A 27,071-nucleotide genomic window follows, 5' to 3' on the forward strand; every position below is an offset into this window, starting at 1 on the left:
TACAATCTCCTTGGTTTGTTGGAGAGGTAACTCTGCTGTGGGCATGTGCTATCACATATTCTGAGACTACCCCTGATATGAGGCTTCTGCGGGAGGGGCTTAAAGACATTATTAACAGCCTTTTTTGCAGGAAGTGCCCCTAGATCCTCTCATACATCTGCTTAATCTGCCTATGAGACAGATAGGCAAGAATTCTGCTAAATTATTTCTCTACCTTTGTACAGCAGCTAAGACTCCCATAGCCCTGCATTGAAAATCTGTCACTTCTCCATCCAATCCTGATCTCTTTTCCCATGTCAAGGATGTCTGTAACATGGAATATTTGACACCTAGCCTGAACAACACGGTAGCGGCCTTTGACTCCATTTGGTCCACAAGGGATACCTACTGTACACTGCAGGGTCTCTGACCTCCCTTCCCATTTTCCTTTGCTCGTCTTCCCCTGTTTTATTGTCTTACTTGTTATCCTTTTGGGTTTTTTTTGCTTGTTTTACCATTGCATTGACCTTGTGCCAATTTGTGATCTTATTTTATTTGTTACATTGAAAACTTAAAAAAAACCCTACAGTTATAAAAAAAGACACTCGATTCAGAATCCAAAAATCACTGACTCAATGCTTAAAAGATCAGGCCTTCTGTAATTCCTTATTCCACCAATCAGAAAGGCAGCTGCACTTTAGCCTGAATGTGGATGAATCCTTTTTCCAACTTCTTACCAAAAGCCTGCAACTGAGGCTCAGTGAGGTGTCATGGTAATTCAGTCATCACTGTGCACAGCTCAGTAGGAAGTGCTAAAACTATTTTTGTTGATTAACAAAATTAATTGAAAAAAATGAACAAAAGATAAATATAAATCAAATAAATATTTTTTGTTACCATCATTTGGTATAGGAGTCCTGTAAGTGATGATATGGACTCCATAGAACCCTGATCTCAACATCATCCGGTCTATCAGGGATTAAAAGAAGAGACAGAAGGAACTGAGTTATCCTACATCCCCAGAAGATCTGTGGTTAGTTCTCTAAGATGTTTGGAAAATTCCTGTTGAGTTCCTTTAAAAAATATGTGTGCAAATTTCCAGGTAAGCAATACACAATATACCTGGTGCACTTTTGGTTAAATTTATTTTAAAAACCTAATAAGATCCTCAAGCAATAAAAAATATCAAGTTGCTAAGATATTTTAATTATAATAGATGTTGCTAAAGATTGTTGTGAGATAAACCACTCCAAGATTTTTGCTTCGGTGCCTTACACAGCAATTGTGATTTATATGTGTAAGATGGTGCAAATGCAGAAGTTGCTATTTCCCCCTGTTCTAGTGACTAGTTACTTGGGAAAAGCATGGGAAGGGTTAAAGTACTGTTCTGTTCAGATTGTGCATGCAGTAATAGTGGAGGCACAGTGTTAATAAGGATCAGTGCAGAAGATTACCATGCGGAATGGTTTATTGGAGCATTGTTGTATTATGCATTGGCCTGTTCTGAGTGACCATATTGCCACTGTCCCTTGTTTGGGATCTATGAGCCAGAGCAAAGAGCTGCTTATTGAGGACTATCAAGCAAATCCATTTACTACATATTGCACATAACACTATAATTTTGTCTGAACAAGAAATGCATTTTTTGCAAGTTTATTTGTACTAAAATACCACTTGAAGAATGGGTGTAATTGTCATGGAAATGGGTACAGAGTTGTTCAATCTCTGACAGTTGTATATGGGAAACCATGTCTCTCTCTCTTGGCACATCGTAAGTATTCCCCTTCAATCAGCTAATTTGTCACTGTTCTCTTTACTTGATGAGTGTCTATTTATGCCCTGTTTTAAACACCTTGCAATCTATCTGTGGCATAAACCAGTATGGTGCCATTAAAGAGGACATATAGCATACACTCTTACCTTTGCCAACATGTTTGACATGGCCAAGAAATTGAAAGTGCGTGTTAGCATGACTTATCATTGCGGTATGCTCCTTAATTGGTCATAGAATGAGAGTCATACTACAGATGATTAGCTTGAAAAAGGCGGAGAGGTGAGGTCTGTTCAGTCTAACCCTCTGTAAAGCCTTTGAATGAAAAACATGATCATGTTTTGCTTTTAAAGTGATATTTTTTGGATATTTGTCTGTAAAGATAGTGCACAGGCATATACTGTATGAAACACATTAGCTAGAGTACCTGTCATCTGTCCTGGATTTGTGAGGATGATCCTAATTGACTTTGTGACTGATATTTGTAATTGGCCGGAATAAAGCATTTCCTATAGTCTGACTCTTAGTGCTCTGATCTAGAAAGAATAATGTATTGAATTTCTAAATGACATAAATCGAGCTCTGTCAGCCATTCAGTGACTTTCCTTGCCACAGCAGTGGATAGAAAGTTATATCAAAAGAATCAAAGTAATAGGTTGTGGGTAGATGTTAGGTAATGTACAAATAGGATACTACTGAAAGAGTTAATTAATGTTTTCACGTTTATAACATGTCCTTGATTTGAATTAACTTACTTACTTCTTACTCTTGACTTAGGAAAGGAGATAGGAAGCTGCAAAGTGAAGTTAAAAAAGAAGAGAGGCAGCTTCTACTGTAATATACCTATTTACAAATTTTAGGATTGACTAGCCACTATGTAACCTGTCTGTTTGGCATGAAAATGTGTATATAGATAAGCATATGTGTGTATATAAATGTATATATTCAAATGTACATGATTATGTGTGATCCATCTGTGACTCATCTGTGTATGAGTCATTGGTTTCTATGAGCTTCAATGTTTTCTATTATAAAGGTTTTACGTAGATATGGTTTCAACCACCCTACATTTTAGTGTAATATTTATCCTTCTGTTTGTAATTGTTTTACTTATTGATGTATTTGTGCAATTTCTAGGTTATCTGTATGCACTTGAGAAAGAGCAAGATAGGCTCGAAACGCGTTGTGAAAATAAAGTTTATTGATTTACCCAGGCGAGCGCGGTTCTTCTGTTCTCCCCTCGAGTGAGAAGGTCCACCCCCATAAAGTGAAGTTAGGCTGCTAAAGTCAGGAAGCTACAAGTCATCTTAGTACCTTTAATCAGATGAAGCTTAGAAACTGGAGAGGAGTTTGAAGCCAGCTCTGCTCATATATTTGGTTTATGTGTGAGAATGTTCACTGGACCTCACCGCCATGACTTGGCCTGTTAAGCTTCCTCCTGAATGTAGCAAGTCCTCAATCTGGCCATTTTGTGAAACTTAAGAAATAGAGAACACTTGAAGAGGGGAAACTAACAATCCAAGAAGTAATGCTTGCTAACCCACGGATAAAACATCTCTACATTTTTGCTTCAACCCAGTGGTCTGCATCTTCATCTTATGGACGACTGTTTGTACACTGTTGAAACATTTCCTGTGCCCTGCAGAGCTGAACTATGAGCTATTTGCAACTTTATCCACTTCTCCCTTTTTTAACCCTGTACTTCCCCATCAAGGGCATCCCAACCATCATCAGGAAGGAGTCATTAGCACAGGGTGTGCCTCGGGGAAAAACTACCAATAGCAACATGCACATAGGTGTATTTCTCACTGCACCAGTCCTGAGATGTGCAAGAGTTTTTGATAGAGACTAGCCGAGCTACTTTGAAATTTAACTGTGATGAACTATCGTTGAATGGAACAGAAGTACTCCGTTGGTGTCCACATACAGTATAGGAGTAATGTTTTGGAGCAAAAGGCCTACAACAGACTTTGTAAGTGGTGGGGAGAGGAAGTTAGTGCAGAGAATTGTGGACCCTTCCACTGTGGAGAGGTGTCTCCAATAGTGGCACCCTATTATTACTATACCCATTCTCTCCTCACTCCTCCACAGTGACTATAGATAAGATATATTTGTGCAAACGTATTTTAGATCAGAAATTACAAGAGTGGTAAAAGTACAAGTAAAATAAATATACACTCTTGCTGCTGTATGCAATATAATTCCATCTAGTTTGTAAATGTAATATTTACCAAAAAACAAACAAGCCAAAGGTAGACTTAAACCAGAATGCTCATATTCTCGAATAACTAAGTCAATGGCTGCCACAGTCACATGTATATGACATGTCATTGTATTAAGGATGTAAACAAGACATGGAACAATACAAGTCTAGTAACAAGTAAATGGCATTGCATTTAAATATCAAGTACTGAATTTAACTGTTTGTTGTTTTTACCTTTTTGGTGCTTATTGGGGTATTTTTACAGATTGGAATATCTATTTAAGACTAAGTGCCCATGTTGCGGAAACGCAGCTTTTTTTTTATTGCAGATTTTGTTGCAGTTTTTTGAGCCAAAGCCAAGAATGGCTACAAAAGGAATGGGAACTCTATAAAAAGTTCTTATACTTCCCTCTTCTGCTCAATCCACTCCAGACTTTGGCTCAAAAAAATAAAAAATAAAAAACGCAAGAAAAATTGCAACAAAAAAAGCTGCATTTCCGCAATGTGGGGCCTTAGCCTAATCTGAAAATGTCTGACATTTTGTTCCCTTTAGGATAGTCTGATTCTTATGGAACAGGGAAACAATGAACCTCACTTCTGGGTTTCTAACGGAGTTGTTCAGATCTGCCAAGTAATATATAATGGTGAACTAAGATTTCTATAAGTTTAACCCCTTAACGCTAAATCACGTACCTGTACGTCAGGGAATGTGGTTAGTTCCCGCATTCCCACTTGCATGTACGTGATGGAGATCGCACGGGCTAAGAAGCAGAGCCTGTGCAATCTCCATGGGAGGCCGGCTGTATCTGACAGCCAGGCTTCCCCTGTAGCAGCAGGGACGGTGATTGCACCGACCCCCGCTGTTTAACCCTTAAGGTGCCATGATCCATAGTGATCATGGCACCCTAGGGGTTTGGCCGGCTATAAAGCATGCTGCTGGCTGCATAAGGAGTCTGTGTTAGCTGTAATTTACAGTTACACACTGCTCCTTAATCCCTCCCCCCATCGGAGCGAGCTCCAATGGGGGGAGGGTTAACCCCTTGGATGCCAGGATGAGAGGAAGCTAGGCTATGCATCTGCATAGCTAGCTTCCTCTATAGACTGCAATACACGTGTATTGCAGTCTGTAGTTAGTATAGAACCAGCGATCCTCTCTGATCGCTGGTTCTAGTGTGCTTGCATCAGAAATAAAAAAATGTAGAAAAGGTTTTTTTTAAAAAAAATAAAGCGTGTAAAACAAACAAAAAAAAAAAAAGTTACATTTCTTGTAAATCTGGAAAATCGCTGTTACACTTGTAAGCCTTGTAACGTCCAAAATAAATTAAAATACAATCAAAAGATGATGCCGATATAAAGCAGAGATATGAGAGATAATATTTATTACTGTATTTGGGTGGTAAAACTATCTGCCTGAAAAGCAGAGAATTTCACATTTTGAAAATTGCAATTTTTTCCAAATTTCCTATTTTTTTAATAAGTAAATACAAAAATATTGATTAGTGTTTACCACTAACATGAAGTATAATGTGTTACGAGAAAACAATCTCAAAATCACTTGTGTAAATTAAAGCGTCTCAAAGTTATTGCCATTTAAAGTGACACATGTCAATTTTGAAAAAATAGGCCTGGTCCTTAACATACTTTTGGGCTGTGTCCTTAAGGGGTTAATGAAGATTTTGGTTTGGTAGAAAGACATTTCTTTTAGTATACACAGCTAAAATCTGTTTTATTAACATTCTTGATAATCTCAGTAATGGTCAGGAAATTCTGCCAAGACATTTCAAGATAATCCTGAGCATTATCTGGTCCCTATCAAAGCCCCGTCTGGGTCCTTTAAATCTCAGAAGAAATGGAATGAAAAGCTTGGTGAGTAACCACAGTCATACTGTGAGAATATTTATAGACCTATCCTAAAGGTGTCCTCAAACTTTACATGATTACATGATTACATGATTCATGACTGTACGCATCCATACTTAAGTTTCCTAAAGAGAATTAGGCAGGTAGACAACTATTCAAAATCCATAGGGTCATAAGCTGATGGGAGATGTCCAAAGCTTATTACATTTGGGGTTGATTTTGCATATTGAAATTACATTTCAAGAGTCCATTCCGTACAAACCCAGTATTTTCCTCCTAGGTTATGCTTCTTTTATTACATTTACATTTATATAGTCCGCTGCTAGTGATAGTACTGTATTTGTTGCACAACTGGTAATTGACAACTTATCTACCGCTAAACTTTGGGAGGTAAAAATTAATGCTATTCCTATTCATAATTATAAAGTTTATAGCCTAAATAAAGGGTTTGGCTTTTTGGACAGTTCTTTGAGCCAAACCAAGGGGTGGCTACAAAAGGAATAGGTAACAGAAAGAAAACATTTATACGTATCCCTTCTGCTAACCTCCAAAAAACAGCAAAATCTGCATAAAAAGCAGCTTTTCTGCAAGGTAATTTCTTAGCACCTGCTAAAACTAAGAACCTAAATAACATAGGAGGCATCAAAACTAACAGCATTGATTGCTCGGGAATGCTGGATGATAGAGAAAAAATCTAATGGCGCCAGGAATTAGTGGAAAAGCAGCTATTAAATCATGTAAAGAATTGGATTTGTTGGAGGTGGTGAAACGTTCTCTTTAAGAAACTTTAGGATTTCTGGTATACAAAAGCTATAAGCTATTACTGCTTAGTGGATGATGTTTCTTTTTCTTCTGTGTTCAAAGGATAGAGGAGAAGTGTTATGTAGCACCTCATGTCGCTCTTTGGTTATAACTAGAGATGAGCAAACAGCGTTCGACCGAGTACATGTTCAATCGGATATCAGGCTGTTCGAGATGTTCGATTCCAGTTGAACACCAAGTGGCAAACTCGCTAAAAATTTGATTCCCCTCCCACCTTCCCTGGCCCTTTTTTTGCACCAATAACTGCGCAGGGAAGGTGGGACAGGAACTATGACAACAGAGGCATCGAAAAAAAATCGGAAAAAGTAATTGGCTGGCTAAATCAGGTGACCCCCAATTTATACGAATAGTGGATTTAAGATCTGGGTCATACGAGACTGTGAACTATGTGACTGTGAGACAGGGATAGATGTACTGGCAGGGTTAGCTAGGGATTACCTTTATTTAGGTGGGAATGTCACTCACCCAGCTCTTTGGGGCTCTATCTGGTCGGGATCCCTGTCAGCTTGCGATATGTGGGAACTGACTTTTTCCAATAGCAATGCATTGACCAGCGTTGATTGGCCGAATGCCATACAGAGTACAGCATTCGGTCAATCAATGCTGGTTCTGCCGGAGGAAGCAGAATCTAAGATCGGTCCACAGCAGGCTCCATTGTAGTCCGATCTCAGATGTAGCAGTGTTGAGCACAGTTGGCCGTGCGCTGAGCTTTGCTATACCCGAGATGTAGCAGAGCTGGCTGTGCGCTGAGCTCTGCTACACCAGAGATGTAGCAGAGCTGAGTGTGTGCTTAACTCTGCTACACCCGAGATGTAGCAGAGCTGGCCATGTGCTGAGCTCTGCTAAACCAGAGATGTAGCAGAGCTCGGCTCAGCCAGCTTTGCTACATCTCAGGTATAGCAAAGCTGTGCGCTCAACACTGCTACATCTGAGATTGGACCACAATGGAGACTGCTGTGGACCAATCTTAGACTCCACCTCCTCCAGCAGGACCAGCGTTGATTGGCAGAATGCTGTCCTCTGTATGGCATTTGGCCAATCAATGCCGGTCAATACATTCCTATGGGAAAAAGTCAGCTCCCACATATCGCAAGCTGACAGGGATCCCGACGAGATAGTGGCATAATACAGGTACTTGGGCATAGCAGAGCTCAGCGCACACTCAGCTCTGCTACATCTCTACTGTAGCAGAGCTGTACGTTCAACACTGCTACATCTGATATCGGACTGTGGACCGATCTTAGACTCTGCCACCTCTGGCACTCAGCTCTGCTACATCTCTGGTGTAGCAAAGCTGTGCGCTCAACACTGCTACATCTGAGATTGGACCACAATGGAGACTGCTGTGGACCGATCTTAGACTCCGCTTCCTCTGGCACTCAGCTATGGGAAAAAGTCAGCTCCCACATATCGCAAGCTGACAGCGATCCTGACGAGATGGGCGTAATACAGGTACTTGGGCATGTTAGATGCCCCCAGGCATGCTTCCCCTGCTGTCCCAGTTGCATTCCCAAGGTGTTGTCATCATTTGCTGAGGTGTCATAGTGGACTTGGTGACCCTCCTGAGTCGAATATTGGTTTCCCCCTAAACCAGTATTTTTTCCCCATAGACTATAATGGGGTTCGATATTCGTTCGAACAGTTGAGTTTTGAGGGGCTACTTGAATCGAATATCGAATTTCGAACATTTCACTGTTCCCTCATCTCTAGTTATAACCCTTAACTTAAAACCTTTTTTCAGAACCCCACTATTCAATTTTGTCAATGGTAAATGAAAACTTTTCAGGGACTGAAGCATGTTTAGAAAGAGAAAGATGCAAGCTAGTGGATTTTTTTTACCTGAGTTTACATCATCAGATGTTGCATCATACCCAGAAGTTCCAAATAAAGCAACCGACATTGTAGAGGCAAGATTTACTGTCATAGACATGAATTAGTCAGCTTGATAAACACTTCATAGCAATGACTAACAGGAAGTTATTGTAAGTAAATTATAATTTACATCATTGATAGTTTTGTGTTGATTGTATTGTTGTAGTATAAAAAGCCTAACCATGTCATGGCCTAATCCTAGCTCTTCGACTAAGTAAATTGTGGTTGCAATTGAATAACATGTATGATAACCTGATACTAAGTTAACTACCAAGAATTATAATTGCAGAACACAAAACCTTATAAGAAAGAATCAACATAAAATTTCATGTTTGCAACCATTTTTAATTGATCCAGTGGATCTAAAATGAAAAATGAGGCATCTATGCAAATAATTCTTACAAAAATGTTGTATTTCTAGCTACCATGCAGATATATGTGTCCCCATAGTAAGTAACTGTAAACAAAGTGTATATAGTTTGATCCTGCATTTATGCTCCCATATATCTGCCCAACTTATTCATACTAGATCAGTGGTTCTCAACCTTTCTAATGCCGTGACCCTGCAATACAGTTCCTGATGTTGCGGTGACCCCAAACCAAAAATAATTTTGGTGGCTACTTCATAACTGTAAGGGCTAGTTCATACAGGGGGCGGTATAGTGGATTTAGGCACTGAGAGTGACGCGGGGAGCCGCATTACTCTCGGGTCAAAACACGCTTGCCACGACTGTCACGGCTTCCCCCCCGGAGTCGGCTCAAATTAATGGGCCGACTCCGGAGGTTGCTGCCGCCAGGTGGAAGCCATGGCTCACTGAGCCGCGGAATCCACCTGAAGGGCAACCCACTTTTTCTTTTCACGCAAAAAAACAAGCCTGGCGGTCTAAATCGATCTTCATTGTGAGGGGGCGGATTATGACGTGGATTTCGCGCCATAATCTGCCCCCCTGTGCCCATGTGAACGGGCCTTAATTTTGCTACAGTTATGATTCGGAATATAAATACCTGATATGCATTATGTATTCTCATTGCTACAAATCAAACATAATTTAAACACAGTGATTAATCACAAAAGCTCTCTTCCACAAAATCTGCTGAACGGGGGGCCCCCTTGCTCACACACAGCCTGAACCCCCTATCACGCTCACACACAGCTTGAACCCCCTATCACACTCACATACAGCCTGAACCCCCCTATCATGCTCACACACAGCCTGAAACACCCCCCCATCTTGCTCACACACAGCCTGAAACACCCCCCATCTTGCTCACACACAGCCTGAACCCCACTATTATGCTCACACACAGCTTGAAACACCCCCTCATCTTGCTCACACACAGCCTGCATCCCCTCCCCCTCTAGCTTACACATGCTGTCTCTTCTCCTCATCTTACCTTCCAGTCTCCACTCACTGCAGCCTTCTCTTCCTGTGTAACTCGCACTGTACTGAATAGCTCCGCCCACAGAGTCCGATCACATGGTCATGACGTCATCACAGGTCCTTCAGCCCACTGGGATCTACCCTGCTGCAGACAGTAGCGCAGCTTCTCAGCTGCTAAAGCCATCGGAAATATGTATTTTCCGATTGCTTTAGGCGACCCCTGTGTTTTGGTCGTTCGACCCCCGCCGGGGTCGCGACCCACAGATTGAGAACCGCTGTACTAGATCATATTTGCTAGGTAGCATGAAAAAAAAAAAAATTATAGATGGCAATAGAACTGATAATCAGATTCCACTTAAATTGCAAAAAACAAAGTTGAGTTTTTTTTTCTCTTAATTTTACAAAAAGGGCCATTTTGCTGGGTTAAGGGCTGCACTTCACGATATAGACTGGGAGAATCTATTGTGAAATAGGAATACAAGGTTGAGTGGGAGACATTGAATGGAGGATTATGTAGATAATCTGTTTCCCCTTAGTCCGAACAGCAGCATAACATACGGGGGTATTTTCTGCCCCTGTGTGCTAATAGGACAGGCGGAATTTTTAAATATGCACGTAGGTATACGAACGAGCTTGAAAAAGTATATTTTGTATACGAAACAGCTGTCGCCCGGTTGCTGAGCGTGCCTCCTCCCGCTTTTAAAACTTTGTATGGACATTCTTCAATAAAGTTTCAACTTTTTACGCTATTTTCGGTGAGTGCCAAGTAATTCCTTTTATTCATTTTTTCGGAATTTTTAAATAGCATAATAAAATGCAGCCTAGCTCCCTATAAGAAGGCCTAGAGCACTCCCCCTTGCATGTTTTTTTTTTAACAAGTAATGTAATACACAATTTTTAGGGTGGGAAAGCGTGTGCTGCTGTTAGGACTAAGGGAAAACTACATAATCCTATATATCTACATAATCCTCCATTCCCTTACGTCCCCAACAGAGGCACAACATACGGGGATTTGACAAGTAATACCTCTAGGGAGGGTCACTCATCTCACAGCCTCAAGAACCAACCGCCTGAAGGCAGTCGGCTCTGCCCAGGCCCGATGCCTGGCAGAGTGAATTCAGAGCCGGAATATGCCGCGGGGACACTGCACGGAGAAGACTTCTCAGAGGATCCAGCCCGACCCTCACTCGTGGACTTGGTAAGTATAATTTGATTGAATGTTGCTTACCCCCGAAACGAGCATTTCCCCCCCATAGACTATAATAGGGTTCGATATTCGATTCGAGTAGTTGAATATTGAGGGGCTACTCCAAACAAATATTGAATCTCGAACATTTTACTGTTCGCTCATTTCTAATGGTTACCATTTGCTTTTCCATAGACATACATGTCACTTTCACTTTGACGTAACATCGGTGTTCTACCCTATGTCAATAAATTGTGTTTCATACCAAATTTGTTTGACCCGAACCAAACTTTAGATCTCTGCTTGCTGTCATTCATTCTGTTACTTCTAGTGGATGAAATTCTAACCATGGTCATTTGATTTACAGTCCATATTCATGTGATGTACACACAGGTGCACAACTTGTTATAGCAAGAGCACAGTTAAAACGAGTACTGCACCCGTGTGTTCATCACATGACTATGGAATGTAAATCACATGACCATGGTCTGAATTTTATCCACTAGAAGTAACAGAATGCATGACAGCAAGCGAGATCTTGAAAACCGTGAGAAATTTATATGGAAAGTATATCGGAAAATTGTACAACTTTTTATTGTACAAACAATAACATTTGTCTCTCAATATTGGTCTGAAAGTGGCCAACCCCTTGAAGTTAAGAATGGAAACACATGTATATGGCTTTGTCATATGTGGCGTTTTCTGGAATCAAAGACATCAGCATGTATTATTGCACTAATCGAGCCTGTTTTCCTTTACTTCTCTGTAAATCACTAAAAAGCGTGCCATAATATCCTGTCAGCAAGTTGCATGGCAGCCTTTGTACACTAAATACGTTTGCATGTTCTAATAATGGAAATGAGGCCACATGTTTTCTGCATTTTATTTAGATTATATATTACTCAACATTTTCCATGTTCACACTAAGTTATTGTCATTACTCAACAATTTGTACTTCATAAATTGGAAATAATAAAATTGTGTACGGCTGTGCTATTTACTTTTATGTTTGTTGCCTTTTATAAGTTAGGATGTTTTTAATTCTGAGACCACAATTTTTGCATCCAAGAAAGGATGAAGCATTTATAGGCAACGTACGTCACCTAGAAGGTTCATGGGAATGTGAATTTCTGCGTAAGAATAATTTTGTAATTAACTCTCAACAAAATGCGACCATCTGCTTTTCCTTTTTTCTTTTTTTTGGCTGAGCTGGTAATTATTTCAGTTTAGCCAAGTCTTGTATAAGTCTACTTGTATTTGAGCAATATCTGGGAGGCTTGCTTCTGAACCTTGTATCATTTTACATGAGCTTTCCTAAATTAACATGGAATAATTTTTTAAAAACTGCATATCCTTGTGTGTTAAAGCCATATGAAAGTTATATTAAAGGGGTTGTCTATGATAAAAAGACATTTTTAACCTTAGACTAAGCTCCCTCTCCATCTACTTTATTAATCACTTTTATTATCAAAAGTGAATATTTACCATCATTGCTGGGGTGGTACAGGCACATCTTTATAGTATCCTGTGATTCTCCGTCTCGCCGCATCCGGAGACAGGGGTCACATACTATATCCCCCTCTCTCTCCTTCCGTCCCAAGCCTTTCCCACACTTCCAGTCCCCTCACCTCACTACACTCCTCCCATCCCCAGCCCTCCACTCCCATCCCGTCCCTTCACTTCCTATCCCCTCCCCTTATTATACTCCTCCCATCCCCAGCCCTCCCTTCCCATCTCCTCACTTCCCATCCCCTCCCCGCACTATACCCCGCCTGGCATACTTACCTTTATTTCCTGCCATCTCCTGTCATGTTGCATCATCAGCAACTCGCAGCGAGCTATTGTCAATGCGTGAGCCGCCTGGCGCTTTCAGAAAAATGGCTGCTGGCGGTGAAGTGGGCTGTGTAGCTAGGGAAAAAGGGAGGGCACAGTGAGTGTGAGAGGGAGATATGGTGATGAATATCTGGTATTCTAATGATGGTTGCGGAGGGTATAGCGATTTTGATAATACAGCCCGACCGCCGTTAGAGGACATGAGGAGGGGGCCACAGCATGTAGACCTAACAGGCAGAATCAACTTTTTGCAGAGGTGGGGTACATATGCAGCTATCATGCTAACATGTGATAGTTCCTTTGGTAGGTAGTAAGAACTCATGCTCATAGCTGATAGTAAGATATCTTGCATCAGCACTATTGTTCCTTAACCACAAAATGCCCCAAGGGTACTTGAGTAGAGGATTCTTGAAGTTACAGACAAAAAGAATGAAAAAGGAAAGATAAGGTCGCTCTTAGCTTGGAGCTTCTGTAACAGGCTACCACTCACGAGGCGCCATCTTGGGGAAAAAAAACCTGACTTATTTTGATCTATATTAGAAGTCAACTGACCATAATGGTCTCCTTCAGTTCATGAGTTGTCTCCCAATGGCAACAAAACGCTCACTTCCACTGTTCCAATGCTAGAGGCCTAAATGGTTTGTTATGCATCCATTAGTTTAGGCACAACACACCACCGAGAAGTATCAAAAATTTATACAATGGGGTTCTCCTACTTCAATTTTGAAGAGGGAAGAGGCACAACTACAGAGTCCATACTCCAATATGGAATTTAATAACAAATTTTCCCAGAGTTGCATGTATTTTAACATACTATCCACTGATGTCTAAGATTCATCAAGCGATCTAATAAAAACTGTCCACCATTGTTTTGTTTTAAGAGTTGCCAAAGTGTCAGAAATCGTTTGGTAATTGCTGATGTTGGTAGCTTGAAAAAACTTGGCACATTCCCATGTTAGGGTTGTGGTCAGTGCTCTAATACAATTAAAAGGAATTGCATATGCCATTACCATAGTGGTCAACATATTCCAGAGAGAGGTTATTTTATGTGTTTGACATCTTATGTGATTTATTTGCTGAAATTTCTGTGCGGTCTCATGTGTTGGGCATGTGTGAGACCACATTGCCAAACCTAAGTCTGACATACGATGCAAGAATGCTTCCAATACCATACCATTTTGTACAACAAGGACACAATGTGTCACAATTGTGCTTCCAAGTTTTGGAACATGTTCTCCCTCTGAGACGGGATGGCAATCAAATCCATAAACTGAAGGAGAAAGAGACTTTTGATATCCACCGATTGGGGACCCCTCGTGGACTTAATAGAGAAAGTGGCTGGATTTTGTTGTATAAAGAATACATAAATCATGTTGTTCATCTGGAATTATTTAGAATTGTCCGATGATGCCTATGTCCATTTAGTGAAAATCAGATACTAATTTGTTTTCTCAGTATATACCTGTCACTTAGCGACACCACTGCGTACCTGGTCACGTGACACGATACAGTATGGGGCTATGCACGTGAGCAGTCCATGACATCGCCAGTCACTTGTGATGTAATAGGGCTTTGCACAAGGGCTGTCTTTGGTGATGTAGCACACTTACATAATTTAAAGCTCTCAGAGACTAGGACATGATAGTTCTGACTCTGGCACTTTTATTATCAGAAGGTAATGATATAGGTAAATTCTATACGATAGCGTTCTTGCAGCCTTGAAGAACTTTTTATGCTTTTTGTTGTGCTTTTTTTTTGGTAACAGTATTTAAATACTTGGTTTCACTAGTGAATACATTTTACAGTATATGGCATTTTGTGAAACTTATTTGGACATATGCTTCTATATCTGTAGACTGGTTAGTTGTCTACAAGTATAGATCAGCTGGTCTGATCTAGGGAATTGTAGGATATTTTTATATATACAGATTGGCTTCATGTCTTCGATTTAGACATTAGTTAGATTTGGTGATGGATTTTGTTAGTCAGATGTATAAATATTGTTAGTTATCTTGTATTTTATGACATTATGTGGTCTGGCGGTGGATGAATTTGGATATTCTTATTTTTCAGTGATGCATGAATTTTTATGTATGCCTATATCTATAATTTATATAGTATTAGCAATTGTAATAGTTACAGATTTTTTTTTTCACTTCTCATTTTATTTTTTTTTTGTTTTGTCGCTCTGATTTTCTCTCATCTTCACTAGAGATGAGCGAATACCGTTCCATCGAGTAGATTATCGATCAAATATTAAGGTATTCGAGATATTCGATTCCAATCGAATATCACGCGGTAAATACAGTAAAAATTCATATGCCCTCCCACCTTCCCTGGTGCTTTTTTGAACCAATAACTGTGCAGGGGAGGTGGGACAGGAAAAAGGAAAACGTAAGCATCGAAAAAAAAAAGGAAAAAGTCATTGGCTGGCGAAATCAGGTGACCTCGGATCTATAAGAATAGTGGCAGCCATGTTCGTGTCTTTTGTGGCTGGGATAGGTAGGGAGAGACATTGTGCTGAGGGTCAGAGAGAAATTTTAGCTTCTGCTAGGCAGGAAAGAGTCTGAAAACAGCAACACTGCTTGATGAGTCTATAAACACCATCATCCTGCAGAAAATTCTCAAAACCACTTTTTAGGGCTGAAATTCCGTAGCACTGGTATACAGTATATACCTGGGCTGAAGCAACAGAATGGGGCTGATACTATAAACGCTGCTGTGGCAAGTCACAATTGAAAAAAGGGGTGAAAGAATGACTACTGGGGTGGCAGGGCTGAATTGGCATAGAGGAGCACAAGAAAAAAATGTCTGCTTGTGGCCTAATGCAAAAGAATGGGGCTGAGACTGTAAACTCTGCTGTGGCAAGTCACAAGTGAAAAGAGGGGTGAAAGAATTACTACTGGGGGTGGTAGGGCTGAATTGGCACAGAGGGGCACAAGAAAAATCTCTGCTTGTGGGCTGAAATCACAGAATGGGGCATAAACTTGAAATGCAGGTGCACAAATCTAAGTAGAACTGAAAAGAAAGCATAGACACGCAGCTTCTATCATGTAGTTACAAGTAGAAGAGTGGCTCAGCAAGTGACAGTTGGGGTTCATTGTGTACACTCTATGCCACCAAAAAGGATAACTGGGGGGCCTACTTACACCCCCTCGCCAAACTCACCCAAACCTCAGCTGGGGGAAGCCTCCACTCACCCCAAGGGCCACAGGTCCAACTTATACACCCAATACGTGCAAGGCGCAGAGGGAATGGAGAGGACAAGGCTGTGGTTGGCCAGGTACACACGCAACATGTGTCTATACTTTTCCCTGGTGACACTAGGCCCCTCAGTGGCAGTAGTTTGGCCAGGGGGAGGGGGTATTAACATGTCCCACATCTTGGAGAGTGTTCCCCTGGTGGTTGTGGACCGTATAGCAGTTGTTAGCCTCTTTGAGGAAATCTCCTCTCTGCCACCAGCGAGCGTTGACGGAAACATTTCCATCATATTCTGCTCCAGGTGCTTGTGGCAATCATTTATTCGATTGTTCCTCTCCCATATCAGAATGAAAGACGAGATGTTATTTTTATACCGGGAGTTGAGGATTGCAAAAATCCAGTATTGGTTGCTCTCCATGATGTGAACAATGCCTTTGTCTCTGGAAAAGCAGCCCAACATGAAGTCAGCCATGTGTGCCAGAGTGTTACTTGGCATGACTTTGCTGCCCCTACAGGAAGGGTCACTCTCCATTTCCACCACTTTCAACTCCCCCTCACACCATCTGCGGTGAAGCAATGGGACGCACTGAACTTCCCCACTACTAGCCTCGTGTGGGACAGTGACATCAAATGCCACTTCATCGTCCTCCTCTTCCTCTGTCATCTAACAGTGAGAAGATGACAGGAGTGTGCTCTGAATGTTTTCTGGCTAGCAGCGGCTACTTTAGACTTATGAAAATGGCCTCACTTTCACCAGTATATCAGGCACAATGGGGTAGGTTTTTAAAAACCTTAGCACCAACAAGTTGAAAATGTGGGCCATGTGTGGACCATGTTTGAGTCTGGCAAGCTCCAGAGCCGCTACCAGGTTCGATCCGTTATCACACAAAACCATGCCTGGGCCCAGGTACAAGAAAGACATTGCCGTTTCATCTAGGATGCCATCCCTCACTTTGGGGGCAGTGTGTTTTCTGTCGACCAAGCTGATGAGCTTCAGCACGGACTGCTGACGTCTCCACACGCCAGTGCTGCAGTGTTTACAGCTCGCAGGTGTGGTCGATGTTGCAGCGGAGCAGCAGGCTTTCTGAGAACCCCTGGCATGAATTTTGGGCTGGGAGAAGAGATAGGCCGCTCCAATTTGCCTCCACTACATTCACCCGGCCTGTCATTATAGAGAAGCAGCGTCCCTGACCGCATGCGCTTGTCCATGCGTCGGTGGTCAAGTGGACCTTGCAGCAAACCGCGGAACTCAGGGCCCGACTAATGTTATGGGACATGTGCTGATGCAAGGCGGGGACGGCACACCAAGAGACGTAGTGACGGCTAGGGGCAGAATAGCAAGGTACCACAGCTGCCATCAGGTCACGGAAGGCCTGAGTCATTGAAGGCTTGGGCATGTGGGTAGGTTGTGCTGTACTTCTGCCTGCAATGAAACGTCTGGGAGATGGAGAGTTGCTGGGAAGAGGCGCATGATGGTGCAGGCAAAAGGAGCAGAGGCAGGAAAAGGGGCAGATGAGGGTAAACTCCCCAAAGTGTCAGAGGCAGATGTGGAGGTGTCCAGGCTGGTGGTCTGGACTGCAGTGCCAGCACTGGAAACAGTGGAAGAGTCAGTATCAGCCGATGATTGATCTGTGCTTGCTCTCTCTCACTGAGCCCAGTGCTTTCCTTACAAATGACGGCGCATGGCCAAGGTGGTCAGGTTGCTATTTTCAGAGCCCCTATTCAGTTTTGAGTTTCACAGTGTGCAAAACACACTCAGTTTGTCCTACACGCATACGTTGCAAAATCTACAAAACATCGAGGGAGGTGGCTTCGATGGGTGACTTTTGGGCGAGTGGCTAGTACAGGGAACATCTTGGACCTTGCTGGCTCTGGCCTAGCTTCTGTGAAGCAGCTGTCCTGTACCTCTGAACAGGCCTCTGCCTCTAGCCGCCTTTTTTGGTGCTGTGCTTGCCTCCACATCTACACTGCTTTCCACGCTACACATCACCACTGTCCAGGTTGGGTCGGTGGCCTCGTCGTCCACCACCTCCTCTCCCAATTGCTCACTCTCCTCTTACTGCAAACCGCACATAACCACAGCATGCCCTGATCGCAACTGTGTCTCGTCATCATCACTGATGCTGAGAAATGCTGGTTGTGGGTTCACAACCACAAAATCGGCAGGAGATGGTGGATGATCCAGTGTTTGGGCATCAGGAAAGAGAAATTTGTCTGTTAACTCCTTGGATTTGTGAAGTGGTTGAACAGAGTTGAAGAGTGGAAAAGGACCCAAAAACAGCTCCAGGGAGGGAGCAAGGGTGAGATGACTCTGCTGGGAAGATTGGGCATGTTGGGAGGAAGGAGGGGAAGACTCTTGGGTATTAACATGACTGCAGGTAGTGGCTGACTGGCTGGTGGAAAAGCCGATCGAAGCATTACCCGCTAACTCTTGTACAATGCATGGTCTGCGTTGTATCCTGCACCCTGCTTAACGCAGCTGTCCAGTCAGGAATTGTGATGAGCACATGCTAACGTTTCTTTAGGTTTAAATTTGTGTTTATGTCCATATTAATTTAGAAGAAAGAAGGTTTACAAGTATGTTTCCATTTTCCATAGAGGTTCTATTGAGTTTGGAAAGTGTCTAGTTGATAGGCTGTGATAGTGGGATAATTCTGGGACTTGGGCGTGTTAGATGCACCCAGGCATACTTACCCTGCTGTCCCAGTTGCATTCCAGAGGTGTTGTCATCATTTCCTGAGGTGTCATCGTGGACTTGGTGACTCCAATTAGTCGAATTTGGGTTTCTGCTGAAACGAGCATTTTCCCCCATAGACTATAATGGGATTCGCTATTCGGTCGAATAGTCGAATATTGAGGGGCTACTCAAAACGAATATCGAATATTTCACTACTCGCTCATCTCTAATCTTCACTATTGTAATTCTCTTCTAATAGGGCTTCCTCTAACTAAACTCTGCCCTCTACAATCTGTTCTGAATACAATTCAACTATCTGACAAACCTTTTATCAGTCAATGTAATCGTTGGCTATCCATCACAGAATACAAAATAAAATGATCACACTTGCCCACTGTCAGGATTTGAACCTGTGTCCTGGAGATTTGTTTTAGTGTATCTTTGTTTGCTGAGCTATTCAGCTTGTTAAATAGATGTCTGCTAGACTTGTGTTGAACCTACTCCTGAGACTCATCCTCTGTTTCCACTGATTAGAACCTTCCCTGAATTAACCCTGATTGGACTGCCTATATACACTATGTGATGAAAAGTATCCAGACACCCCCAAAAACATATGTTTTTCATATTAGGTGCATTGTGCTGCCACCTACCGCCAGGTACTCCATATCAGCGACCTCAGTAGATATTAGACATCGTGAGAGAGCTCCGCGGAACTCACGGACTTCGAACGTGGTCAGGTGATTGAGTGCCACACATCATGCAAGTCAATGCCAAACGACGCCTCGCTTGGTGTAAGGAGCGTAAACATTGCACGATTGAACAGTGGAAAAACATTGTGTGGAGTGACGAATCACGGTAAACAATCCGATGGCAGGGTGTGGGTATGGTGAATGCCCGGTGAACGTCATCTGCCAGCGTGTGTAGTGCCAACAGTCAAATTCAGAGGCGGTGGTGTTATGGTGTGGTCGTGTTTTTCATGGAGGGGGCTTGCACCCCTTTTTGTTTTGCATGCCACTATCACAGCACAGGCCTACATTGATATTTTAAACACCTTCTTGCTGCCCACTGTTGAAGAGCAATTCGGTGATGGCGATTGCATCTTTCAACATGATCGAGCACCTGTTCATACTGCACGGCCTGTGGCGGAGTGGTTACACGGCAATAACATCTCTGCAGTGGACTGGCCTGCACAGAGTCCTGACTTGAATCCTATAGAACACCTTTGGGATGTTTTGGAACGCCAACTTCGTGCTAGGCTTCACCAACCTACATCGATACCTCTCCTCAGTGCAGCACTCCGTGAAGAATGGGCTGCCATTCCCCAAGAACCTTCCAGCACCTGATTGAACGTATGCCTGCGAGAGTGGAAGCTGTCATCAAGGCTAAGGGTGGGCCAACACCATACTGAATTCCAGCATTACCGATGGCGGGCGCCACAAACTTGTAACTCATTTTCAGCCAGGTATCTGGATACTTTTGATCACATAGTGTATATGTGACTCTGACACTTACTACTTTGTGTTGGTATTGTGTACATGCATCTGTGTACAAGCTGGACACCCAGGAGATCTCCTAGCTAGTGATCTTCTCTAGTTCTTTGGAACTTCTCTCTGCGGGCTGCAAGCTTACTATAGCTATACTACAGCTCCAAGGATACTAAAGACTTCCAAAGTCTTACGTATCTGCTCCTGGACTACTACCTCAGCCCCCTGTGGGTGATCCACGTGCTGTCTCCAGCCTCCCCAGCCTTACCCGACTACTGGATTCCTGCTCCCATTTCACTAGTATTGTGACACCCACAAATCCATCCATAGCACTACACCCTTCTATATCTCCTCCCTTGTCACTGCCTACCACCTTAACCGTCCTCTCCATTCTGCCGATGTCATTAAACTTGCATCATCTGTTATCCGAACATCCCACTCCTGTCTCATAGACTTTTCTCGAGCTGCAGCGGTGCTCTGGAATGCTTTACCCCAGACAATCCAATTAATTCTCAACTATAGCAGCTTATCATATGACTAGAGATGAGCGAACACTAAAATATTAGGGGTTCGAAATCCGATTCGAACAGCCGCACACTGTTTGACTGTTCGAACGGGTTTCGAACCCCATTATAGTCTATGGGGGGAAATGCTCGTTTCAGGGGTAGGCAACGTTCGAACAATTTATACTTACCAAGTCCACGAGTGAGGGTCGCACTTGAAGCGGACATGCGCAGTCGGCTCTGCCCAGGCCCGATGCCTGGCAGAGTGAATGAACAGCCGGAAGACGCCGCAGGGACGCTGCACGGAGAAGACTTCTAAAGGTAGGAGAAGAACCAGCATTGATTGGCCGACTGTATAGCATTCGGCCAATCAATGCTGGTTCTGCATCAAACTTTTACATTCGAACAGCAAGTGGTACTCGATCGAGTACGAGTATTTCGAATACCGTAGTATTCGATCGAATACCTACTTGATCGAGTACTACTCGCTCATCTCTACATATGACCTGATCACAGTGTAGTGTGTGAAGGTGTAGAACAATAGCTCTTCTTTTTTCCTTCCTCCTCTTTTCCTCAGATCCTATCCTCTCAATCTAGAATTTACCCTGCACTCCTTGTACTTAGTATCTGTTTATTCACAGATACCGGCTGGTGACAGGCTTCACAGCTTCAGTTATATAACCTTTTCTATTAAAAGGCGGCTGAACCATTGTAGCAGAAAAGTCCTCTTACCTCTTGTGTCCCACTATCGGCTCATAGAATGTAAGCTCTTGCTAGCAGGGCCCTCACTCCTATTGTTTGATGTGTTTATTTCGTTGTTACATTGTAATGTCTCATATTGTCTGTTCATGTGTCCTTTGATTTGTAAAGTGCTACAGAATATGTTGGTGATAGTTAAATACCACTATTATTATTATTACTATACTCCAATAGTACATCCATGAACTATGAGCATAGCTCTTCAAACATTGCACTTAGATTCTCATCTGACATCACTTGCTACTTTGCAATATAGCTTTTTACTAATTGTCTTCTAATTTGTTTCTCTCATCTCTACTATAGTTTTTACATTCTAGATATGCATTTTATTCAGCTCTTTCAATACATAAATAAACCAGTTGGGAGTTATCACTATACAACTACAATTACAATAACAAATACGTTACATGTACATCCAATTGTTAAGATTCCAACACACAACTAGACCAATTGTGGTCAGTTAACCCTATAAACATTCTTGAAATTCCAATGACCTCTCAAAGATGATAGCAATGGAGTCTTTACTGCATAAAGAACTCACACATAGGGTGTTTAAAATTATACTCTGAGATAATTAAATAGACTGCAATTGCTTAGGAGTAGGGGCAATTGCTTAGAAGTAGGGGCAACTGCTGTCCCTGCCCTCCCTCACTATGAATTCCCATTTACGGACCTGGATGAGCACACAGTAAGGTACAATGGGCCTCTCATCTTAATGTATACAACTTACAGAAATTGCATGTACACATGTCTGCTGGTCACTGATTTGGAATTTTAGACATTCTAGAAAGCTTAAAAGAAGGTTTATACAGCAAAGGCCTGGTTCACATCTGCGTTTGGTATTCCGTTTGGAGAGTCCAACTGGGTACCCCTGAATGGAATACCGAACGCATTGACAAGCGGTGAGCTTATGAATGCACATGGACCCCATAGACTATAATGGGGTCTGTGTGTTTTCTACGCAGTGTCCGCACGAGTCATGCAGAGAGAAAAGTAGTTCATGAAGGAGACTTCCCGAACGGAATACCGAACGCAGATGTGAACCAGGTCTAACAGAGAGCTAGGGTGAAGCAGGAGAAAACAATTAACCCTTTACAATACAGGTAGTAAAATTTGCAGTACACCTATTATGTAGTAGAATTTCAGAACAGCCATTAGGAGTAAACTTTGCAGTGCGCAATTTATGCAATAAAACGTGTGGTGCACCACACACAGAAAAACATGAAGCACAAATGCTTAGAAAAACGTGACAAACATATTTGTGTAGGTATACTGTCTAAACTAACTTTATTTAAATAATTTTTTTCATACCCTTTTATTATAAAAAGCACAGAAGGATTATGGGTTTGTAGGATTACGGGGGGTTGTGCTTAGCTTGCTACTTGCCATGTTGTGTGATTACACCATGGTGTTGAAAGGGGTTAAAACCAAATAATAACCTACTGGTGCTTGAGCGGAGCTAGTTTTCTAAGTCTTTATTGTCATTCAGTAATACGTATTAGGATTTATTCACAATACCAACAGCAATCAGCAGGTGGCAATGGTTGATTGTGATGTCAGTAGATTTCTATGAGAAAGTGGCATTGAAAATTCCTAAATGCTAAACTTGGAGATACTTCCAAAAGGAGACTGACTGTTGCTTCAGTTAGTGATGTAAATAAAATAAAATGTTGTCAATTTTTGGATAGAGATATTTAGGGCTATATTGTGATTCTTAGCTGTAACCGCTACCATTCTCTTACTTTTACCTATATTTCACTTTCAATCAAGTAATTGGAGGAAAAAGCAGAGAGCAGAAAACTGTCATATATAATACATTCATTGATAGCTACTAGAGATTGGCAAATTGGTTGGTAATGAACCGTATTGGACCAGAATATTCCAAATAGTTTTTTTTTTTTAAATAAAACCAAACAATTGGGGATACATCTTGGATGAACTAAATTGGGTGCCGCAACATGCATTGTGGTCTCTTTAGACCCCAGAGTATAATAGGTGGAGGCCCAGAGAGGTGACAAAAAAACCCCCATTTTCACTCATCTTTCATTACCTCTTTTTTTGGGCCTCCTTGGGGTGTCCAGTGCTCTGTCCCTACCTCCTTCTGTGACGTTGTGTGCCTGGTGTCAACTGTAATTTGGCCACACCAGTGACATGGGCACACTGAGTGTCATCCCATCCCATATCATCTCCCCTGGGCCTATACCTACAATGATAATTTTGTTTTGTTCAAACCCAGGATAAAACTAATCTTCAGAGGTTCGCTCATCTCTAATAGCCATGTTACAAAGGATTGGTTGTACAGTTTCAGACAAATATTAAGAGACAAATGTTATAGTTTGTATAATAAAAAGTTGTACAATCTCTGCTTGCTGTCATTCACTCTACTTACTTCCAGTGGATAGAAATAAGTCCATAGTCATGTGATGTACAGTCCATGGTCCTGTGATATACAGTCCATAGTCATGCGATGGAAATCAGGTGCACAGCTGACTACCAGGCAGAAGTCTGATTACTGTGCTGTAAGGGCTAGTTCACACGGGGCTAGTGACTGCGTATTTTGTTCCTGATTTTGACGTGGGAAGCGTGTCAGAATCAGGACGAAAATGCGCCTGTTGCGGTTTCCCGCTCCGGAGTAGGCCCAAATGAATGGGCATAGTCCGGAGAGATTGTCTTGACGCGGACGCACTGTGGTGATTATCGCCATGGCGTCACCTCAAGAAAGGGCAGCTCGCTTCTTTTTTTCCGGGAGTGGGAACAAACCGCTAGCAGAAAAAAGATTGCTAGTGGTCTACATTGACCTCTATTGTGAGGGGGCGGATTTTGAGGTGGATTCTGAGCCAAAATCCGCCCCCTCTTGCTCTGTGTGAACTAGCCCTAAATCCATCAAGCAGCAGCAACTATTAACAAAAAGATACAATGTACAAATCTGATATCAAACAGAAAAACTAGTACACAAAATAGTGTGCACACCCATATACCAACTCAGTGTAACAAATGTGCATATCATTTATATGCATAAAACACTATTAAAGTCACTTAAAACATATGTGAATAATAATAAGAAAATATGTTTGAAAGATGCATCATGAATAGAGATGAGCGAACACTAAAATGTTCGAGGTTCGAAATTCGATTCGAACAGCCGCTCAATGTTCGAGTGTTCGAATGGGTTTCGAACCCCATTATAGTCTATGGGGAACATAAACTCGTTAAGGGGGAAACCCAAATTCGTGTCTGGAGGGTCACCAAGTCCACTATGACACCCCAGGAAATGATACCAACACCCTGGAATGACACTGGGACAGCAGGGGAAGCATGTCTGGGGGCATAAAAGTCACTTTATTTCATGGAAATCCCTGTCAGTTTGCGATTTTCGCAAGCTAACTTTTCCCCATAGAAATGCATTGGCCAGTGCTGATTGGCCAGAGTACGGAACTCGACCAATCAGCGCTGGCTCTGCTGGAGGAGGCGGAGTCTAAGATCGCTCCACACCAGTCTCCATTCAGGTCCGACCTTAGACTCCGCCTCCTCCGGCAGAGCCAGCGCTGATTGGCCGAAGGCTGGCCAATGCATTCCTATGCGAATGCAGAGACTTAGCAGTGCTGAGTCAGTTTTGCTCAACTACACATCTGATGCACACTCGGCACTGCTACATCAGATGTAGCAATCTGATGTAGCAGAGCCGAGGGTGCACTAGAACCCCTGTGCAAACTCAGTTCACGCTAATAGAATGCATTGGCCAGCGCTGATTGGCCAATGCATTCTATTAGCCCGATGAAGTAGAGCTGAATGTGTGTGCTAAGCACACACATTCAGCACTGCTTCATCATGCCAATACAATGCAGAGTCTAAGATCGCTCCACACCAGTCTCCATTCAGGTCCGACCTTAGACTCCGCCTCCTCCAGCAGAGCCAGCGCTGATTGGCCGAATTCCGTACTCTGGCCAATCAGCACTGGCTAATGCATTGTATTGGCGTGATGAAGCAGTGCTGAATGTGTGTGCTTAGCACACACATTCAGCTCTACTTCATCGGGCTAATAGAATGCATTGGCCAATCAGCGCTGGCCAATGCATTCTATTAGCTTGATGAAGCAGAGTGTGCACAAGGGTTCAAGCGCACCCTCGGCTCTGATGTAGCAGAGCCGAGGGTGCACAAGGGTTCAAGTGCACCCTCGGCTCTCCTACATCAGAGCCGAGGGTGCGCTTGAACCCTTGTGCAGCCTCAGCTCTGCTACATCAGAGCCGAGGGTGCGCTTGAACCCTTGTGCACACTCTGCTTCATCAAGCTAATAGAATGCATTGGCCAGCACTGATTGGCCAGAGTACGGAATTCGGCCAATCAGCGCTGGCCAATGCATCCCTATGGGAAAAAGTTTATCTCACAAAAATCACAATTACACACCCGATAGAGCCCCAAAAAGTTATTTTTAATAACATTCCCCCCTAAATAAAGGTTATCCCTAGCTATCCCTGCCTGTACAGCTATCCCTGTCTCATAGTCACAAAGTTCACATTCTCATATGACCCGGATTTGAAATCCACTATTCGTCTAAAATGGAGGTCACCTGATTTCGGCAGCCAATGACTTTTTCCAATTTTTTTCAATGCCCCCGGTGTCGTAGTTCCTGTCCCACCTCCCCTGCGCTGTTATTGGTGCAAAAAAGGCGCCAGGGAAGGTGGGAGGGGAATCGAATTTTGGCGCACTTTACCACGCGGTGTTCGATTCGATTCGAACATTGCGAACACTCTGATATCCGATCGAACATGTGTTCGATAGAACACTGTTCGCTCATCTCTAATCATGAACAGATCTGAAGCTAAATAGAGAAATACACACTAATAAACAAAGTACACAAGTAGCAGTGGGTCATAGAATAATACAGCAATGAAGCAAAACCTTACAAATTTTGCACACTCGAGAGTGTGATGGTTCTCACAAGGTAAAAAAAAAACAGGAATACCATATATATACAGAAAGTAACTTAATGTTGGTGACATCATCTTTACTGTACATGTCAGAATCTGCACTGTAGCTCATGCACCATCAATAAATATCTTATGCAGAAAAATTATGTCCCAGAAGGGTAGGGTCATCTAAAGGCACATGGAGGCCACACACACACACACACACACACACACACACACACACACACACACACACACACACACACACACACACACACACACACACTACTGAGCCTCATTTTGACATGGTTTAAGGACATTACATCAAAGCTGGATCAGCCTGTAGTGTATTTTTCCACTTTAATTTTGGGGTGAGTCCAAATCCAGGCCTCCACTGGTTAATACATTTGATTTCCATTGATGATTTTTGTGCGATTTTGTTGTCATCACACTCAACTTTGTACAGAACAAAGTATTCAATGAGAATATTTCATTCATTCAGATCTAGGATGTGTTGTTTGAGTGATAAACGTATCTATCTATCTATCTATCTATCTATCTATCTATCTATCTATCTATCTATCTATCTATATACAGTCCTATGAAAAAGTTTGGGCACCCCTATTAATCTT

The sequence above is a fragment of the Leptodactylus fuscus genome, chromosome 3 (genome assembly GCF_031893055.1).
Source record: "Leptodactylus fuscus isolate aLepFus1 chromosome 3, aLepFus1.hap2, whole genome shotgun sequence".
NCBI classification, from domain to species: Eukaryota; Metazoa; Chordata; class Amphibia; order Anura; family Leptodactylidae; genus Leptodactylus; species Leptodactylus fuscus.